Here is a 10,786-nt window from a genome sequence, read left to right as displayed (position 1 = left end):
AGAAAACAGGTGACTTACTTAGGTCACCTGTTGTCTAAGGAGGTTCGCACTCTTACACCAGACAGGATTCAGACTATTTTGAACTTTCCTACTCCAACCACCCAAAGAGACGTGAGAGCACTAATAGGTCTCACCTCCTTCTGTAGAAAGTGGGTCCCAAATTTTTCACTCATTATCAAGCCACTTCTTTCCCTGATGGCTAAAGATGTTTCTGAATCTATTCCCTGGACATCACAGCATGCAGAAGCATTCATGACCCTACGACAGGCTCTGTGCTCAGCCCCAGTCTTGGGTACACCTGATTATCAAAAGCCATTTTTTCTCTTTTTACACGAACGGTCAGGTTGTGCCCTCTCACTTCTCTGTCAAATGCATGGTACACACAAGCGACCCTGTGCCTATTTTTCTGCCATTTTGGATCCAGTCGCCCGAGCTTTACCTACCTGCCTGCTCGCTGTAGCAGCGGCTGCTGTGGCAGTACGCCAGACAGAGGGTATAGTTTTAGGGTCCCCATTAACAGTTCTGGTACCACATGCTGTTGACATTCGGTTGAATAATACCAAAACCCAACACCTTACTAGTGTCCGACTGTATGGATACAAACTCACCCTGTTTAATGCGCACATAACTATTCAACGCTGTACCACTCTGATTCCCGCTACACTCTTACCCCTACCTGATACCGACCGATTCACTCAGCCACCCCATCATGATTACGTATTCCGAACAGAAGTAGAAACCAAGGGAAGGGTGGACCTTAAGGACACAGCCTTACAGATGCAGAAGGCCACCTGTGGGTAGACGGTTCTTGCCTGAAACTCCCGTATGGCACCACATCTGCAGCCTATTCTGTCACAACAGCACTTACAGTAGTTGAGACTGCCCGAATATTACAGAAATCAGCCCAAGCGGCAGAGATAACAGCACTTACGCGCGCTTGCATCCTCAGTACAGGCATGACTGTAAACATCTACACCGACAGTCAGTATGCTTTTGGGGTAGTACACAATTTTGCACTACTATGGAAAGAAAGAGGGTTTCTCACTTCTCATGGGACGCCTATACAACATGGTGAATTAGTTAATGCCCTTTTGGAAGCCATCACTCTCCCTGCTTACTTAGCGGTGATCAAATGCACGGCACACAAGAAAGTTATTGATGAAGTAGGACAGGGAAACGCTCTGGCCGACAGCACAGCCAGGAACACAGCCTAAGGAATAATACCTGCCACGATGTACATCCTAAAATCACAAGCTGAGAAATGGCATGATGCCAGACAACGGATTATTGACATTCGCGAATCCGCTGCCATAGAAGAAAAAGAACAGTGGAAAACAGATGGTACGTTAGATGAGGAGGGATGTTGGAGATCTCAGGATACACTTAGGTGGAAACTACCAACAGCATATGTTATACCCTTACTTACAATGACACACTTACCTGCACACATTGGGTCCCAAGCCATGTATACTAGGCTCAAAGAAGTGTGGGACCATCCCAAATTGAGACTCCGGGCCGAGCGATTTGTCAAGCACTGTCTGACCTGTTTAAGATACAATGTGGGAAAGGGAAGAAAGGTTTCGAAAGCAGGATTTGCCCTGCCCTCTGCACCTTTCGAAGTCCTTCTGATGGATTATATCCAAATGAACAGAGTTAACAGCTACAAGTATGTCTTGGTGGTGGTCCGTGCATTCAGTAAATGGGTGGCAGCATACCCCACCAAGGATAATACTGCCATTACTACAGCTAAAGTACTCCTGAAGGAATTATTTCCCCCGTATGGCCTTTGTAGATTGATGCAAAGTGATCGAGGATCACATTTTATCAGCCAGACGGTCAAGCATATCTTAGAGGGACTGGGGGTCAAACAAAAATTCCACGCTGCATTTCACCCCCAGGCAGCAGGATTAGTGGAACGTTATAATGGAATCCTGAAAGAGAAATTAGCTAAAATGACAACTGAGACAGGATTGAATTGGGTAAATGCTCTACCTCTAGCTCTGCTGTCCATACGATCAGTCCCACATTCTAAGTCACACCTTACGCCCTATGAGACAGTTTTTGGTAGACCTATGAATATTTGGAATGCCCCATCTCTGAAATCCCAGACTGACCTTCCCCAAGAAGTGTTGACTGATTATCTGTACAAACTCACTAAAAGAATGTCTTTATTCCATGAACAGGTCCAGGCCTCCGTCACAGACAAATCTCAGGGCCCTGGCCATGATATCAAACCCGGAGACTTTGTCCTTGTGAAGAACTTTGCACACACCCAGTCTCTGCAGCCTCGCTGGAAGGATCCCTTGCAGGTGCTGCTGGGGACCAGAACGGCATTGCGAGTGGAGTGAAAGAAATCCTAGATCCACGCCTCCCACTGCAGAAAAGTGGATCCCATAACTGAAGACAACTTGAAAGTACACAAAGAAGTTCTGACCCACAACAGACCAATAGACTGTGACTCAGATTCTGAACCTGAACTTGAACTTTGTAACAAGGGAACAGACGGATACTACCTCCGATCCAAGGCTAAGCTGAAGAACCAGCCCAGCTCCAAGGGCCATTAGTACTCCAGTGTCCATTGCTGCAGGGCGGTAGTAAAACCTGACTGAGGGTCCAGGGTACCCCTAGTAGTGGGTTACCAGGGACAAATATTGGTCAGTGAAGCATTAGCTATCAGCAGCTCTTAAGGACATTGCAGTACTCTTGGGACGCTTGCAGAGCTATCATGGCAGGAGGTTACGATAATGTGGGACCAATGTTCCCAAAACCCGGATATGTCACGATCAGTCCTATTCATGAGTACCAAAGACTACGCACCCCCTTGAACAATTATTACCAACAAGGCCATCATTAAGGTCTGCCAATGTTCCCCCCGATGAAGAAAACAGTCAACGACACAGAACGGTATGAATCCAGAGGCCACATGCACCTGTGGTACTACCACCACGCTGAAAAAAGCTAGAATGAGAGTTTACAGTACCAAGACAGTAGTACTGTTTGTCCTGACTACACTTGCTGTTCTGTTCAGTGAAGTGTTCTGGAATATTGAAGAAACAGCTCCAGCCCATCACATTGTCCTGCCTCACACCCCATAACCATCCGAAGTTCCTGAACATCGTATGTTCCGTGGCCTGATTCCCACTTCAACAGACATTCTGAATTCAGTAATAATACTTTCATCCAAATGCTTCACCAGATTAATCAAGTTGTGGGTGCAACTGACTGTTATGTATGTGGACTTCTACCTCATACAACTCAACACACTGTACAGTTCCTAGTGTTCCCTGCCTCGTCTGTTTATACTTGCACTCTGATGTACAACCTGACAAACGTCTTTCCCTCATGTGGTGATGCTGGCAACATTACCACATTCCAGCCCTTTCTTTCGACATTCCATGCCCACAACAATACCATCTGTAATGCCTCTGACTCAGCACCAATGCGTACCATCATGTCCACCCCTATGCGAGGTACGTGGAGTTACACTTTCGTTACCATTCGAGCTAAAGCAGTTGCCATTTCTGTCACGCCACGCCCTGGTACATTATGTCTGCAAGGCCGAGGAAAAACACCTGTAGGAGTCAGTCTATGCAATACTACAATGACTTATGAGAATTTCACCCCATATCTCGCCTTCCTACAGGATTGCATTTTGTGTGTGGAAACAAAGCTTACACATGGTTACCTCCCGACTGGAGTGTTACATGCTACATTGCTTTCCTCTTACCACCCGCTTTCAACAGAGACAATATGTACCACTACCAGAAAAGACAATTGCCAGATGTGGATCAGACAGACACCACAGGTCAACAGTTCTATGATGCTATGAAAGGACTGTTGCTGTACTGGGGTCCTATGTCCAACAGCCTCCAAATCAGAAGACTAACCAGAGTCCTTGAAGCAACAATTAATGTGACTGCAGGAATTCTGACCAGCTACTCTGCCGAACTTGATGCCACCCGCATGGTTGCCCTCCAGAATCGTATGGTGCTAGACGTCATCTTAGCGGATAGGGGAGGAGCCTGCCGCATCATCGGCGCAAGCTGTTGTGTGTATATTCCTGATTCGTCACCGTCAGTATATGATGCTATCTCCAAGCTTCACCGAATTGCCTCCGAAATCCATCAAGAAACTGAAACTTCCTGATCTTGGAGCTCTGGATTCTGACAACTGCTCGTCTCCTGGGGTTGGAAAATGATGACAATCTTATTGATTCCGCTAGCTCTCTTGTTCTTCTGCTGTCTGTGCATCCACTGTGGCCCACACTCTGTTGTATCTGTGCTATTGGATGTACACCACATACCACGCCGCCTCAACGGACCAAAGATAGAAAAATACTGTATCAACAAGCTGTAGACGAGCTTATGCGGATCAATATTGACTGAGGTGTTGCCCATGGCAAAAGGAGGGACTGTTAAACCTGAATCTGCTAAGCTGCCATGTGCCGCACCATCTTTGTGACTACAGAGTTCATTTCACCTCTGTCCCACTGACCACGTACAGGTCGACCTGCACTCGAGCTGACCTTTTCCCCGCACCCATACTAAAATGTTTCAGGAATGTTGAGATGGCAGATGACCTTGCCCAGGGGTTCCATTCCTGTTCAAACCACACGGCAAGAGGCAGGTGATGTGCCTAAGGCTTAGACTGCCCCATTACTATTGTGTGTGGTGTGTAATCTCAATCGTCCTGAGGCGGAAAGCCGGGACCTGCCGTGTGAGACTCTTGTCTTTTTAATTGTCACTTTATTTTTAAACTTGCTCTGTATTGGTATTTGTAAATACTTTTCTTAACGATCCACAACTTACCCGCTACTTAATCGCCGCTGGGATTCAGCGTTTCTCTCCCCCCGGTTGACGGACCGGTGCAGGCTCAACTCCGCCCATTTTTGCTTATATTCTGGCCAGGATCTTTCCATAGCAGCCGAGTGGGTGCTGTCTGGGGTCCCGCCATCTTGGGTGAGGAGCAGGAGTAGGGATAGCAGACTAGTGCTAAGCCCCTCCCGCCCTCACGCCATCGCCAGTACAAAATGATGCCCTTACCCCGGAAGCGCAGCGGACGGGCGCAGCGGGCACGCCGGCGGCGCGCCAAAGGCAAGCCCGTCTGCGCCCGTCCGCGCCTGGCCCGCACCTAGGGCCACAACCCCTGGCCAAAAGGAACCTATCCTGACAACAGCTAGCCGCCTCTCTTATAATCGGAGTACACTGTGGGCCCTGGGGGGGCGGAGCTAGAACTTTAGGCTGTATCAGGCGGGAAATGTGCCCAGACACACAGACAACTCGACAACAGTGTGCTGGCTGTAAGCAACAGCTTCCCCAGGTTCTATGGCAATCTAGTAAGTCGACTAAGTACCCGGATATAATCGTACCCCGAAAAGAGCCGGCCACAGTAAAATGCAAGTTGCTCAACGCCAGGTCTCTGATAAAACACAGCCTCGAATTGGCTGAATTAATACTCGAGGCAAATGTTAAGGTGGCTTTTATTACTGAATCCTGGACAGATGCAGCCTCTGGCCCTGACATTGTCAAAGCCACCCTCCCCAACTATCACTGTTTTGTACTGGACAGGCAAGGGAAGAAAGGTGGTGGATTGGCGGTAATCTACCATAACTCGGTAAGAGGAAGTTTTAAACCCGCATCTAGGGGACTGGATGATATACTTGCATTCAATCTCACTTTATCAGACCATCAAACTCTAAAAGGCTGCCTACTCTATAGGCCCCTGGGGGCTAAGGCCGCTTTTTTCTCGACCCTGGGGAACCTGCTAGAAGAAGTTATATGCACCAAAACATTCTCCATGCTTGGTGATTTTAATTTCCATCTGGAATGCATGTCCGACACAGACACTCAAGATCTCCTAGATCTAATGCAGGGGGTAGAACTATGCCAAAAAGTTATGGGCCCGACACATAAGGCAGGTCATACTCTTGTTGGCATTTTTTCCAACCATCCTAATCTAGTGTTCACGGCAGTTAACCCTGTTCCCTGGTCGGACCATGCCGCTATCTACTTTTATATTACCCTATTCCCCCCCCCTAGGTCTAGTAAGGTCAGGAATCCACCCAGAACAATCAGAAACTGGAAAAGCATTGACAGTAAGGCCCTTGAGACCCTATTGATCTCCTCACCTACGAATTCTACAGGTACGGCCGAGGAGGCTGCAACGAGCTACACTAACTGGTTAGACTCGGCATGTATGCAATTAGTACCCCCTAAAACTTACCATTCCACACGCTCCAGCCCGTCAGCTCCGTGGTTCTCTGAACAAATCAGGGACCACAAGGTGAAATGTAAAAAACTGGAAAGAAATTGGAGGAAATATTACAAGGAGGAGGACAAAAAGCTACTGAATGCAGAGCTGGGAGTCTACAAAGAGAGGATTCGATCAGCTAAAAGGGCCTTCTTTACCACTCGCATTCAGAATGCGAGTAACTCCACTAAGGAACTGTTCCGCACAGTGTCATCTCTTGCAGCTCCCAAATCGGTGGAAATTCCCCGAGTCGGGAGCTATGTGAAGACCTCTATGTGAAAACCTGGCCAAATTTTTCCAGAGTAAGGTCGAGAAGATCTTCTACTCCCTTGATCACCTAGTTAAGGCTAATCCTCCACTGACTTATCTAGATAGGCCAGAGACTGACAGCCATATAGAGAAATTACTTAGCTTCTCCCACATCACTGAGGAGGAGGTTGAGACTTTGATACAGAGGATTAAATCAGGATCCCCTGGTGATCCCTGCCCAGCTACTATTTTAAGAACAGTCCCATCTGTCATAGCTGCGAGACTCACCCCACTCTTCAATAACATGCTGGAAAGTGGTGAGTTCCCCACACGCTGGAAACAAGCATTGATCTTACCCCTTCTTAAAAAACCGAACCTAGATGTGGTTGATTTGAATAACTATCGGCCCATCGCCAGGTTACCTTTTCCTGCTAAAATCATAGAGGGTTTAATAAACGCCCAGCTGAGCGCATTTCTAGGGAAAGTACAATGTCTGGATCCATCTCAGCATGGATTCCGGCCAGGGCATAGCACAGAATCAGCTCTGATAAAATCTGCCGAAGATATAAGACAAGTGATGGATGCAGGAGGCAGAGCCGCCCTGATCATGTTGGACCTGTCCGCAGCCTTCGACACGGTCCACCACAGGCTGCTGGTGGACCGGTTGGGGGCTTGCGGAATTCAGGGAAAGGCCCTTAAGATCTTGCAGGCCTTCCTTTCCAACAGGACTCAGGTGGTGGCTCTGGGAGACTATGAATCGGCCCCTTTTGTACTCCCTTGTGGAGTCCCTCAAGGCTCGTCCTTGAGCCCGACCCTTTTCAATGTGTACGTCTCCACCCTGGCGCCAGTTATAAGATCCTTTGGCTTTAACGTAACATCATATGCAGACGACACACAGATTGTAGTGTCGCTGCTACCGGGTGGAGTGGAGGACACAGCCGACAGGTTCAGGGACTGTATGCGTGAGGTTAGTAATTGGATGGCAGAAAATTGTCTTAAATTGAATTCAGCTAAGACTGAAGTTCTGCTATTCGGGGCTAAAGATAACTTCTGGTCCCCAAGATGGTGGCCCGAAGAAATGGGGTCCCCCCCTCTCCAGTTACTAAGGTCAAAAACCTGGGGGTGCTGATGGACGACACTCTCTCATTCAAGCCTCAAGTTAACGCCCTGTCTTCATCCATCCACTATGTATTGAAAACTATACGAAAAGTGCTCCCTTTTATACCTGACGAACATAGAAAGACCGTAGTAACTGGATTGGCAATATCCCGCCTAGACTACTGTAACAGCCTGCTCCTAAATGCCCAACAGGGGCTGTTAAATAAACTCCAAATACTACAGAATGCGGCTGCCCGCCTTATCACGGGTACTTCCAAATTCTCCTCGGTTGCACAAGATCTGGTAAAGCAACACTGGCTGCCAGTGCGGAAAAGAATAGCCTTTAAGACCCTTTGTGTAGTTTTTAAAGCACTGAACGGTTTGGGCCCCCACTGCATGACCTCGCTCTTTCAATGGTACAAACCGACCAGGTCACTCAGGTCTTCGGACCAAAGATTGATTATAGTCCCTAAAGTCAGGAAGGCCCGCTGGGGGGGGAGGAGATTCTCCCTTGAAGCGGCTAGGGCTTGGAATGCCCTGCCACTGGCCTTAAGGCAAATCGCCGACTTGCTGCCCTTTAGAAGGGCTTTGAAAACTTGGCTATTCACACACTAATTCCATCCTGCATGCACTCTAGTGGTCTCTCAGCGCCAGGACACCGTTTCGGTAACAGCGCGCTTAACAAATGTGGAAAATAAATAAATTCCAGCATCAAGCTCCGTGACAAAGGGCAGGTAATCTGTATCTCCATCCCCGCAAGCTAAATGGACTTTCTGCATGCCTTTTCTGCGAAGGGAGAGTGTTTACATCCTATAAAGTATGATGCGTGCTCCTTGCAAGTTAAACAGTCTCCCATTACCTACCTCCAGTGGGTCACGGACACTTCTCCATCTCTAGAGATTCCTGTGCAAGATTAATAAACCTGTGTTTCTTCACTCCCAGTGGTGTGGTCTCCCATTCTTGAACGTACTTGGAGGAAGCTGTAGACTTCGGTGTTTCCTGCACTGCTGGGTGGTCTGCTTCTAAGACACCCCGGTTCTACATAACAAATGTTTTGTCTTTATTGGAGTCATGGCCTGATAATCATGATTTGACATTGAAACAACTTTCTGCTAAATTAACTTTGCTAAACAAAATGGGGGAATGCAGCCAGGGAATTTGATGCCGCACAGCCTGAAACAGTCACTACAAATAACAGAAAAACAAGTAGAAGCAACTGTTGCCCACCTCAATGGTCAGCTGCATATTGACCATACATTAACACAAATATGTACACCGAATGAGAGGCAACAGTCAAGGTTGACGAAAACCACATTCATTAAAATGAGAAGTCGTGAGTCTTGGATGATGGTACAGAATTTTTCTTTATTGCACATTCGCAAAAGAGCGCAGTCAACACGTTTCGCCTTACAAAAGGCTTTATCAGGGCATTTGCCAATCCGAGGGGTTTGAAGGATGCTGTTGGGGTGACTTTGTTTGTGGAATCAATTAAATTAAGAGATGCACAGAAGATTCCACACAATATATTGCTGAGCTCCTTCTAACTCTCGAATAAAAAATGTGGAGATCACCTGGCTCACCACCCTCGGGAACAGTCTAAAGTGAGAAACTTTCCGGTGCTGCAGCTCATACAGACTTTGCAGATGAAATGCTCACCCATTGAGCTCTGTGTACATCGCTGCAACTTTCCAGTTCAGGAGCTGCTGGGATTGGGAGCTGCAGCAGCTGAGATTTTCTCACTACAGACTGTTCCCGAAGGTCCTGGGCCAGGTGATCTCCAAATTGTCTATTCGAGAGTTGCATTTGTCCTTTACTCAGGGCTTCTGGGGGGTCACATGCACTGGGACAACCTTTCTTGGGAGCTCCAGTGGGGGCAGAACTCTAGGTCTGGTTCCAGGATTCAGTCACTGATGTTGACAAAGCCGGGAAGGAGCGCAGCAATATATTGTTTGGAATCTTCTGTGCGTCTCTTAATTTAATTGATCCATCATCCAAGACTCACGACTCGTCCATTTTATTAAATGTGGTTTTTGTCAACCTTGATTATTGCCTTTCGTTCTGTGTAAATTAACTATGCTTTTATGCTTGATTTCATGCAGACGAGTGTCTGTTGTGTGAGCTCTGGACCTTGCAGGTAGGGTGTTTTCTCCTGATGGTGTTTCATTTCCTATATCGAAAAGAACTAAGACCACATCACGGTCCATTGATTATCCTGCTTTTCCTCACAATACTAAATTATGTGTAGTAAAATGTTTGAAGGTTTACAAAGAGCGTACTTTGGCTCATAGAACTGATCCTCTTGGTCCTTTTTTATTGGCTATTCAAATGCCTTATCGTCCAGTGTCAACAGCGACATTTGCCCGTTGGGTCATGTTGGAGGCTGGTATCAATATTTCTGTGTATGGCGCTCATTCTGCTAGAGGTGCTATGGCCTTTAAAGCTTTTGCGTCTAGATTGGAAGATATTCTTTGTGCTGCTGACTGGTCATCAGATTCTAAGGTCGAGATATTTAACTATAAACCTATTGTGCGTCTCTCTTCTGTTGTTGTTGGTGAACTTTGAACCAGCATAATCGGAGCCTCCGGTCCTGCCATAGAATAGAACATTGTCTAGCATATGCAACAAGAATTTTAGATTCTATTTAGGACACGGAGGCGAGTGTTATCCCACCTTTTGGGACAGGTAAGATTCATGATCTCATGCTGTCACTGTAATGTATGGTATATATTCGATTTTCTCCCACCCTTGTATTTCAACTCATGCAAAGATCTAATTCAGGTTCTTCTTTCTTTTCAGGTTCGGAGTCAAACAAAGTTAAGACCATGGCTTCGCTGTGCCAGTGGTTGGTGTTTTCAGTTCAGGTAGCTCTGCTTGAATTTCATCGTTCTGCTGGGCGCTGTTGAGGGTCTTTGAAACTGTGTGGTTTTACCCTGTTGGACAATATTTATATTGGTGGACTGCTTGTTTGCAAAGAAAGAGGCAGGAAAATGGTGCCTCTCTATTTTGTACTGGTTAATGACTGACTATTGGTGGGATTTAGAAGGAGTGGATCAAAGCCTCATGGGACATGTAGTATTTGTGAACGTTTTGTTTTTTCATTAGCTGCTGTTTTTATTGGCAGCAAAGATTGAGAAGCACAATCCTCGCCTCTGTGTCCGTAATAAAATCCAAAACTCTTGTTGCATATGCT

The 10,786-nt window shown here is 46.9% G+C and overlaps 1 pseudogene; it reads left to right on the top strand.

The window, feature by feature from the left end:
• Positions 1–3,451: 3,451 nt before the first annotated feature.
• On the top strand, positions 3,452–4,385 carry LOC144752703 (syncytin-B-like; annotated as a pseudogene).
• The last annotated feature ends 6,401 nt before the right edge of the window (positions 4,386–10,786 follow it).

The sequence above is a fragment of the Lissotriton helveticus genome, chromosome 5_1, assembly GCF_964261635.1.
Source record: "Lissotriton helveticus chromosome 5_1, aLisHel1.1, whole genome shotgun sequence".
Taxonomy (NCBI): domain Eukaryota; kingdom Metazoa; phylum Chordata; class Amphibia; order Caudata; family Salamandridae; genus Lissotriton; species Lissotriton helveticus.
The sequence above is the reverse complement of the archived record's forward strand: the minus strand, read 5'-3'. Positions and strand labels throughout refer to the sequence as shown.